Raw genomic sequence first — 9,468 nt, forward strand, 5'->3', positions numbered from 1 at the left:
CATTTTTGTCGACGACGATTCGATTCCATTCGCGTCTTTCTTCCTGTATTTCCAGACTAGAAACGAGTCTGAGCACCCATCGACCGATACTGACATAATTGCTAGTCGTGCAATTAAACTGCCCCGAAGTATTACACGAAAATATGTATATGAAAATTACATTTGTATAACAACCATAGTGTAAATGTATAAGTTAAATGTCCAATTTTTTAAATATTCCAAATTTTAAATATAAAATAAAATCAAATATACAATTAATATGTATAGAATAAAATTTTATTATACATTTCTTACAATACAAATATACAATAATTATACAAGATAATACCATACTAGAATACTTCTTCAATCGAACAAGCTATTCAGCCGCGCATAATGGTTCAGGATGAATGAAAATTATACCGACGAGGCCTTTTTGCAAACTGGAGGCTCGCGTTTCCTCCAGAGCTCGGATGCTCGTGAAATAGTCGCCATTTTTTTCGTTACTCAATCCGTCTTCATGCACGGATAACAATCAACCTACTTATCGAGACGAGCGTCCGCGATCCATATGAGTCCTCGTCCGCGATCCTCCTCGTTCTTTTTGGATTTAGGCAATTAATTAAACTTTAATATCTGCAAACGGAGACAGGGAATTGGAGACTTATTAAACGTAAAGATCGGTGCTTGAATGAGCAATTTGGGTGAGAATTCCGCTCGGTACTTTCCCTTTTCTTTTCTTTTCTTTCAATGGGCGGCGGTGATCATTATTGGAATGATGGATTTTATGGGTTCGCAATGAGTAGTATGTCTAGAACACAACTATGGGAAGGAGAAAATGTAATGTATGGAAAACAACTCAACTATGGATGTGTTGGTTTGGTTTTATTTCTTACTAATTAAGATACATCTATGTATGTTATACAACTATGTATAAACAGATCGTCAATTCACATTATATATACACTTTTCGTCGACCTTATATGTGGAGTTAAATTCAACTGCAACTGCAACCGCAACATTAACTACAGCTCCAGAAACAGATTCAGTTTCAACTGAAACTTCACATCACCTCCACCTGCACCTGTAAATACAAATGTAAGTGCATGCTGTAATTCAATTTCTCTGTAATTTCTCAACAATTTCCCTTTCATTTTCCAATAGTTTTCCTTATCAAATCCCATTACTTTCCCTTCATTTACTGCCACATTTTCTTTTCATTTTTCTTAATTTTCTGCGACATTTCCTTTTCACTTCTCCTATATCCTTGTACATTTCCCGTTAATTTCCCTCCATTTGCTGGTATACTTCCCCTTCATTTCGTGGTACATTTTCCCGTTTAATTCCCTTCATTTGCTTACACATTTCCCTTTAATTTCTCTTCACTTCCTTACACATTTCCCTTTAACCCCCCCCCCCCCCATTTCCTGGTATATTTTCCTTTAATATCCCTCCATTATCTTACACATTTCCCTTTAATATTCCTCCATTTCCTGGTATATTTCCCTATAATTTCTCCTCATTCCTGTGATATATCTCTATAATTTTGCCGCATATCTGTGATAATATCTGTGATATTTACTGGTTTAACAATATTGCAAATTGCTCCTATCGGACTACAACAATGTTGCAAATCGCTCCTCTCGGTGCTACAACAATGTTGCAAATTCAAAAATGGCGCAAATTGCTCCTCTCGGGACCACAACAATGTTGCAAATTCAACAAAGTTGCGACGCTCAGAAGTGCAACAAAGTGGCAACTCAGAAGTTCGGCAAAATGTGACTAAATCCGAAAATCGATTCAAGTTTGCAACATTGTTATAGTTCTGTGCGGAGCAATTTGCAACATTGTTGAACTTGCAACATTGTTGTAGTCTCGAGATGAGCGATTTGCAACATTGTTGTACTTGTAACATCGTTGTAGTCTCGAGATGAGAAATTTGCAACATTGTTGAACTGGCAGCATTGTTGTAGTCCCGAGAGGGCAATTTGCAACATTGTTGTAGCCCCAAGAGGGACAGTTTGCAACATTGTTAAACCAGTAAAGATCACAAATATGAAGTGAAATTATAGGGAAATATCACAGGAATGAGGCGAAATTATAGGGAAATGTACCAGGAAGTAAAGGGAAATATACCAGGAAATGGAGGAATATTGAAGGGATATGTGTAAGGTAATGGAGAGAAGTTAAAGGGAAATATACCAGAAAATAAGGGGGAGTTAAAGGGAAATATGTAAGAATATGAAGGGAAATTAAAGGGAAATATACCAGGAAATGGAGGGAAATGTGTAAGCAAATGAAGGGAGACATGATATGCGAAGAGGTGGCAACTTTTATAAAGTTGTTTCACTACATTGCATTAAATATTTTTTTTTGTATTTACATTTTGGAGTGTGCAATTTGGATCCCTTTTTTGAGACCTCGGCATTGTTGTTAATTAGTTGCTCTTATTTGTTGTTTGTTGTTTGATGTTTATCGATGGTATCAAGTTTCGACGTTATCTGCTCCGTTACAATGTATAATACGCTATCCTAATCTATTTGTTAAAATATAGATCATTCTGGAATCGAAGATCAGACTCTTGATGAGATCTCTCAAGCTATCGTACATGTAATCAGATATTCTGCGTTGATCACATTTACGTTTATTTTATACAACGGAGGTTATAGAAATGTGTTTAATTACTTACAAAACCACGTGTCTCTGGATAGCTCTCATACGTGTGCAATTGTGCACATAAACGAAGAAAACTCAATGAGACTCTTTCCCCAAAAATTGTTCTACGAGTCTTCCGCGTTGCCGAGAATATTTTTTTAATGTAATTCTCGACGAGGGTATCGTTGATATTTGCATCTCGATAAAACATTCAGTAACTCGTGAATTTATTCGAACAGCAGCGTGCTCATTCGTCCGGATTATATAGCAGAACTCGTTGCTAGCAATTTATTATGCAATAACACTGCAACGGGTATCCAGAGACAAGTGTCGGTCTAAGTACTTTTTAAACTGTAAATAATGTAGCACTTGTGATTTAGTCTTTCCTCTGATGACTTGGCGAAGGAAAAAAGTATTACTTTTGAAATAAGAGTGGGAAGGATTTTATTTTGGAAAGGAATTATACAGATTCTTCGATTTTAGTTAAATTCTAATTGACGGTTTCTAATTCTATATATTTCAGTTTTCCTAGTTTCTCTAAGTTTTCTAATTTTAGTTCTTTCAGGGGTCTAGTTTACTTTGATTCTACGTTTTCTAATTCTAATTTTTCAATTCCCAATCTGTTCAACTTACATGTTTAAGATGTATTTAATTAACAAGTCATTTGTTACGCGAAACTAAACATCTTTCTTAAATTTCCCAAAAACACAGCTCGTCCTGGTTTGGAATTAGAGAAGATCATACGTACACACAGTGGTTAGACGTAATTCCAAGGTAGGACCATAAATCTCATCGTCAGAGAGCTCGTACGCAGACGTGCCAGGAAGCACAAGCACATGAAGCATCAAGGTTGAATTTTCTACATGGTATATGATCATCGACCGCGAATTCTCAGTTTTCCTCCTTTCCCTCTTTCTCATTCGATCGCAAGTGTAACCATCGTAAGTCAAGTTCACCTCGTGAGATCCATCCATTAGCTTAGGGTAACCACAGTGCACTCAACAAAAATGCTTAACGCCTCGTGAAACGGACAAGCGATCCGTGACGGTCTATTTCGACATAGAGACGTTTCGACACTAATTGTAAGAGCCATCCTATTTAGACGCGAATATATTGCGTGTCTACGGAAATGGACTTGTAAGATAAAGGAAATAAATCTCGAGACGAAATCCGCGATAGAAAACAGGTTTCGCAAAGATACTGCGTTTCCAATGCGTGGAAGATGAGTCAGATTGCGATCTAACTGATAAAGTTTAATTAAAATGCGAGAATTGAGCAGAATGTGTTATTATTTAACTATGTTATAATTTTTGTTATTACGAATATGATATAATTTAATTTTAATATTTATAATAATTGTAATTATTCTATGCGATTATATTCTATAATTGTTTATTATTTATTATTCTGTGTATTATATTATATTATTACATGGAAGATTTATAATAAATGTACTTCTTCAACTACTTTTATATCAATCATTTTTAACCCCAGAAGAACTTTAAGTTCTATTTAAACTCCCTCTTATTTTCCATTAATCTTCCATTCACTTCCTATTCATATTTGTTTCATTCCCGAATTTATTTTTCTATTTATATTCTACTCATTTTCTATGTTTCATTTTCTCTCCTCTTTAATTATCTAATTTCGTTCCATTTTTAATCAGTTATTTCTAATAAATATCGTATTTCTAATTAATTAGAACGAATAGAATCGAACAGAGAATGAAGTCTATGAAACATGGGAGACAAATGGAGTGGAGTTTCAGAGTAGAGCAAATTCTGGAAGTGACATTAACTAACGACAGAAAGAGAAACACGTTTTGCAAACTCGAGGTGATTACATACATAAGAAGAAGCGAAGAAAGTTATCGCGGGGGAAGCCCAGCGGTATCGAGCGCCAAGCTTCGTAGTTGGATCGCACAGATGACGCCAAAAATTTGCGAAACCATTTGATATGCACAAAGTTCGTTGCACAAATACGGGACGCTTCGTATGCGTGACGTCTATAGCGTGCTCGTATTTTTATGGTTAATTAATCGTGCAGTTTGCGAAGCCCCGTGCCGGTAACCTACTTTGGAGGCCAATAAACGATTTCTTTGGTCCACTTAGAAGTCTTCGCGCGCGAGAAAGAAGAGCACCAAGCGAAATGGGCCTGTTGGACAGCGAACATTCGTCTGTCTTTTTGTCTAATGACATTGAACGAATTGGTAATAAGACATCGCTATTCATCTACGTTAATAGTAGAAACATCGCTGCGGCTTGTACAGAGTGTAACAGATTGTAGTTGAAGGCTACGACTTTCAGGGGTGAATGAAGGGTGTTAATGATGTAAAATATTAAATTAATTCTCTGTTAATACTTACTTTTAAGTTCTTGTACAATTTTCTTTTCATTTCCTTTCACGTAATCTTTAAGTCACTTTTTAAGCTTCTTCCAAACTCCTTGTCGACGTCGTGTTATTTTCTATTAGTTTGTTATTCACTTACTATTTGCGTTTGTTTTGTTTCCCATTCGTGTTCTGTTCACTTCCTACACATATGTATTTCTTTCATTTTCTATTCACCAACTTTGTTGGTTTCAATGGTTGGTTGCAAATTGACGATTTGCAGATTTGTCGCATTGGGAAGTGAATGTAAAAGTGAAGGGATATAAATGTGAAGTAAATAGAAAACGTACGTAAAACGAAAGACATGCAAATGTAAAATAAATGGGAAATGTATGGGATATGAAAGTGAAATAAAAGGGAATGCCCAAAATTGAAACTTTTTAAGATGAACGGCAGAGAAAAGACCAGGGCAAATGTACTTAAGTATAACGCGCACACTTTGTAGATTAATTAAACGCTACTTCATACCTAACATTTAAGGGGGTATTATCATCTAGAAACTTCAAAAATTCGATTTTTTTTTTTTTTTTTTTTTTTGGCATTTTCCTATTATTTGGGGTTTTGAGAAAGTGCCTATAAAATATTAATTTGAAATTCGTAGAGCTCTCATAGTTACAGAGGCTTAAAGGCTGTTCACCAGTATTAGTGTTAAATGTATAGCAAACTTTAAACGCGTTTTCCTCGAAACGACATTTTTCAAGTCGGGCGCACGTTTTTCTCAAAAACTATCGGACCGACTGACTTTATGGTTTTACACACATTTCGAGGGCACCATCACCTATGGTCTGAACTAGAATTATACCGATACCTTGAATATTTTAGCCCTGCTCTCATATTTTAGTTGACAATTTTCCGGGAAAATTAAACCTTAATTCCAGTTTTAATTCAAGTTTTTCTGTCTCAGACGACTAGAACCGCCACAGCCTGTCCGCCCGATTCAACGAGCGTTTCATGCCACAACCTGCATAACAGCGCATATAACTTGTATAGATTTCAATCAAGTATTTCATAAAAATTTGTGTTGTTAGTTGAAACGTGTCTTATTATGCATACAAAACCCTGATACTGTAGGTTTGATAGTTCTCGCAAAATTAATTCCTAAAAATTACTGGAAAAACAAACTTCTAGACGATAATACATAGCCTTAAATATTAAACTACAGACACTATTGTAACTGAAAAACCACTTACCAGCTTCAGGATAGGTCTAAAAGAAGAGGTTTCGATACACATGGGATCGTTTTATATTGCCACTTTGCAATGAATGCTTTTAATAGATCTCGATCTGTTCATCCGCGCTCTATAATCAAATGTTCTCTTCGTACCTTCGACAGTGCCGCGCTACAATGACAGTGACCGTGAATAATAATAATTATAATAATTAATGACAATGGCAATAATAATGACAAATGCTAACAATACTCATAATAAGAATAATTTAAGTCGTTGACTGTAAAAGTGGCTCGATTGTATTGCTCCCCGAATTTCGAAGGCGCATGTTTTGAGGAGTAACGCTTCCTCCCCTGCTATTAATTTGCAAAAAGCTCTAAATCCCTCTAAACGTTACTCAACGACGAATAAAATTCCACACCTCGTCCCCTCTCTTCTATCTCAGACCCCAATTCTCCCCATCACGCCGCCATTTTACAATCAAACGTTTCCCCGTTGCGCAACGATGCTATTCATCGTTTCATAACACGCGGTGCACCAAAATTAGCGTGGTTATTATTTTAATGTTTTTTGAAATCTATGTTACGCTACCTGGATGCCTTGCAAATATATAAACAAAAAATTCCTGCAAAATTTGAGCGTTTTATTTTAACATTAATATATGTATTGGACCCTCGAAAGTTTCAAATGGAAAATTAATGCAATTCTTTCACTTCTATCAATTCTTCTTTATAATTAAAGAAACAACCTCTAAACATTTTTTATTTTTATCTCAATTATTTTTTTTATATACCAGGCAAGTGAATATGAAGTTGTTCCTCCATTTAAATTATTTTTGTACTATTATCTTCAATGTTTTTAATATAAATTGTTATCGAAAGAAGAATTTTGATACAGTTTTTTTGATACAGTTTTTTTGATACATCTGCAAAGTATTTATAGACTAATTAACATAAATTTCAAAAATCATTAAAATAAGGACCACCCCAATGTAAACAGAACCAACTGTTTTACGGAGGCGGGTGCAATAAATATCATTTGCGTATTACCTTTGATTTCGATCCGGCGTGTTAATTAACAAAGCGTTTTGTAAATATTTGTATATACTATATATATAATATATGCATTTATATAAATACTTGTGACTTCAAATGTTCATTGGTTTTTCTTTTTTTTTTTTTTGTTTTAGATCGCTGACTAGCTTGCTATTTCGTTGGCTCGCTTTCGCGTGGGCTCGACTTGAATTCGATGTCGTGTATCGAAATCAAAAGCAACGAACAACGAACGACTAGCTGTTACGGTGCAATTTGCTGATAGCTAGATCCACAGGGTGATATATTATGATCCACGAGCTGATATATCGTTTCGGAAACCAGGTTGAGCGGAAGAAATCGATTGGAGTTGGAAAAATCGAGGAGGCGATGCATTGGGAATGGTGTAAAATGATTGAAAGCCTCAAGGACATTTCAAGGTCACCTCTACTGGCAGTCACCTTCAAGAACTTTTACTTCGATAAATAGAATTAGAATTATATATTTGCTTTAATATTCTCAATGTATGTAGTTGATAAATTTATTTACCTACTTTGTACGATAAAATACTCGAATAATTAGTACACTAGTTATTAAACTTGTGATTATTTATCAAATGATAAATATTATATATTTAGTTGTTTCGTTGTTTATTTCCAAAGATTCAATAAAAAATAAATGTTACTCAATATATTAGTGACATTGAAATGACCTTAACACCTGTACTTCTTTTCCCACCATTCACAAGTAATTATTCGTAGTATAAATGACCTCGAACCTCTTCTAGCCTCCAAGTATTCAATTTCCTTAACCTAACTCCACAAGTATACCAGCTTGTAAATTAAAACGAGTCACCCTGTATGCTTTCTTTCGCGAGATTAACACTAAACGTTCGCGTGCTTCACGAGACAAGCGAAGTTCGATTCAGGCACGAGTGCGTGTAACAATTAAGTCGAACAAGACAATATACTTTAATACTTGCCAAATTCTTCGGATTAAACAATGATTTTCTGGTTGTTCATTTCTTGGAAATTCGTGAATATTATTTAAGGATAGTGTTTGAAAATGGAGACCACAGATTATCAATAAGCGTAGCAATGGTGGGGAATATCATATTGCTCGAGCCGAAGAAATACAGTGGGTGTAGAATGTATTCGTACACCGATCAATTTTCCAAAAACCTTTTGTATAAAATTGTACTTTCTTAACTTCTTTTTTTATAATCAATGATATTTTACATATTCTCGGAAGTCTCTAAGATAAATATAGTCCAAACAACATTTACTAGTTAATATAATTTGTGAAATTAATAAAAGAAAAGGCGAAAAGTAGGTAAAAGTATAGAAGGAATAAGTATTTGTACGATTCTTACGACGAACCATTTACAGTAGAGTTTGTAACGTAAACACATTAGTTTATTGCTCCGTAAGAATTAGAAAACATCAAATTTCCAGCAAAGTACTTTTAAAAAAGGTTCTAATAGAGGAATGGAAAAAGATCACACTTCGAATAAGTAATAATTTAGTTAATTTAATGTTTAGAAAAGTTGCAATAATTATAGAATCAAAAGGAAATTCCACGACGGAAATATTATATACTTATAAATTAATATAAATTTCTTTTTTTTTTAATCAAGTGTTAAAAATTAAACAGTTGTGCGAATACTTATTGCTTCAACATTTCTATCGATTAATTGTTTTTTTCTTTTTAATTTCGCAACTTACAAAAAAAAACTTTATAAAAAATAAATTAATAAATTACAATTTTACATAGTTTTTTTTGGAAATTGATCGGTGTACGAATACTTTCTACACTCACTGTATATAACAGTGATGGGAATTAATTCCTGATCACAGAACTGGAGGAATGAATTTAATTAAACTGGGGCATTTTGCAAATTTTAAACAAACTGCTATTAGTTATTTTCGACTGTTTGTTTTAACAAATAAATATTTATCGCTACCAGCAAAAAATCATCATTTCACCCGAATCAATTCGAACATCCCAAAAGGACACCAACGAGAAGTATGGTCACTCGTGCCATGCATCGAGTCGTGAATATCTCGCCACGATTAAATTCGACCAAAAAATGATCGATTCATCCACCATCTTTCGCTCAAATGAACGTGCATTCGAGTCTTCACGCAACTGTACGTATACTATTCTTCTCTCTGTCGTTCTCACGCGCTCCTCTCTCTCTCTCTCTCTCTCTCTCTCTCTCTCTCTCTCTCTCTCTCTCTCTCTCT

The 9,468-nt window shown here is 34.6% G+C and overlaps 1 protein-coding gene and 1 long non-coding RNA gene across 3 annotated transcripts in view; both read right to left on the reverse strand.

Annotated features, from left to right (window-relative positions):
* Window positions 1-266: 266 nt before the first annotated feature.
* Window positions 267-8,945, reverse strand: LOC128886044 (uncharacterized). Its single transcript, XR_008459716.1, has 3 exons — window positions 3,383-8,945; window positions 2,363-2,985; window positions 267-1,063 (listed from the first exon to the last, which is right to left on the reverse strand). It is a non-coding gene; the product is annotated as an uncharacterized LOC128886044 (long non-coding RNA).
* A 4-nt stretch (window positions 8,946-8,949) lies between these two features.
* The window catches only part of LOC128886027 (inaD-like protein), a 108,334-nt gene continuing 107,815 nt past the window's right edge, over window positions 8,950-9,468 (reverse strand). For both annotated transcript variants that reach the window (XR_008459715.1, XM_054140539.1), the window contains one exon: window positions 8,950-9,468. This exon is cut by the window's right edge. The gene's annotated coding sequence lies outside the window, so the exon portion shown is untranslated.

The sequence above is a fragment of the Hylaeus anthracinus genome, unplaced genomic scaffold (assembly GCF_026225885.1).
Source record: "Hylaeus anthracinus isolate JK02 unplaced genomic scaffold, UHH_iyHylAnth1.0_haploid 11982, whole genome shotgun sequence".
NCBI lineage: Eukaryota > Metazoa > Arthropoda > Insecta > Hymenoptera > Colletidae > Hylaeus > Hylaeus anthracinus.